Here is a 1,731-nt window from a genome sequence, read left to right as displayed (position 1 = left end):
CAAAACTGACCTAATTGCATCACAGCTCAGAATAAGTTGATCCCTTCACTATGTATCTGGTTTAATAGCATATGGCATATTTTGATGAACAAAGTGACATTGCCACTCTTTAGGCCAGATTTCAAGGTGAAATGTCATTAATCCAGAAAATGACAGGCTTTTTATTATATTTTCTGTTTATAATTTTGGTTTAAAACCTCAGTAACACTTCAGCTGCACATAATCTTTATTGAAACTGGCTTGATGCGGATTACACCCTGAAGCACAAAGGAAGTCTTTATCACTTATGGCTAGTGTTTTAGGAGCTTATAACTGTAATCAGGTAGGGATTATATCAGCATGATCCATATTAGCTGAACTGTGACAAAAAGCTTTTTTCTATTTGACCTTCCCACTTGAGGCATGACAATGTTAGGAACAGTAAAACACAAAACCCACAGGTGCCACTGAAGGTGGACTCACCATCCACTGCAGGCAGAGAATATTACTTTTTTKGGGGGAAGGAAAATTAGTCATTAATTAGTGGAAGCAGATCCTTGTACAGTGCATTGTTATCCAGGATTATTTCATTAGGATCTGCTGACCCAATTTCTGCATCTGAAAGGGAATTACATTTTTTCACACTATGGGAAGGGGGCAGGGGAAGAAATCAGTAACACAGATTACTCAAAATTTTAAAAATACTGCTGCTAATGAGAGCAGGTGGCTGTGTTGGTGTCTTTGGTATCTCTGCAAAAGCCACAGTGGAAAATGAAACCAGGACCATTGCAAATATGTAATCATGTCTCCATCAGAATCAGATTTTGGCTCCCTTAAAATACATAATTCCTAATTACAACATATGGAATCCAGCTAATGCAGCCTCATGACTAAGGGATTTAGGGAGCGGGAGGAATTTCTTTTTATTACAGCTGCGATGGTCCTCTCTGGCATGGGCCATCCTCAGCTTACAGCTCCCGCAACCTCCCCGGGGACAGCAGAGTCAGATCAATTAAAAGAGCCGCATTTGGGAAGCTTCCCCAACGCACAAAAGGATTCACCTCCTAATCTGTCAAAATCCAATAACATTAAAGCAACTGGAACCTGCTTTCTGATCACTGGGACCTTCTGAACTGGGCAGGCCATCCCCACCACCCCAGCAGCAAGATGGGAAGGAGCTGCAGGAGGAGAAAACCAGGAAAACCCACCTCAACTCCCACAGCACCGGCAGGGGCAACTAGAGAAACCACTGCTGCTGGAGCATTTTGCACCCAGTTCTGCACCTTGCCGTGCCCGCAGCCACTGGGGAGCCCCAGGACGCTGCCCCAAGTGACCCTTGTTCCCTCAGCTCAGCCCTTCCCGCTGCCACCACCACTTTTCCTGTGAGAAACACAGAAACATCAACACGAGCTGAGACCTTTCTCCCCAAAACCCTTCTGACTTCCCACCCTCTCAAAACGCATCCCTGCACAGCCAGCACTTAGACACCTTTATAACGAGGCACCACCCAGCAGTGCTGGGGCTGCACCCCGGTTACCCTTCGGCAGCCCACCCACGCACCTCGGAGCAGACAGGGCCTCTCACTGGGCCTCCTGCTCCCCTTTGAAGGGGGACAAGGCCAGTAGCTGCTTTTCCAGAGCTGGCAACAGCAGAAAGACAGGACCAGGACCAGGACCAGGACCAGGACCAGGACCAGGACCAGGACCAGGACCAGGACCAGGACCAGGACCAGGACCAGGACCAGGACCAGGA

Source organism: Apteryx rowi, unplaced genomic scaffold (assembly GCF_003343035.1).
Source record: "Apteryx rowi isolate R43461 unplaced genomic scaffold, aptRow1 scaffold_27, whole genome shotgun sequence".
In the NCBI taxonomy this organism is placed as follows: Eukaryota; Metazoa; Chordata; class Aves; order Apterygiformes; family Apterygidae; genus Apteryx; species Apteryx rowi.
The sequence above is the reverse complement of the archived record's forward strand: the minus strand, read 5'-3'. Positions refer to the sequence as shown.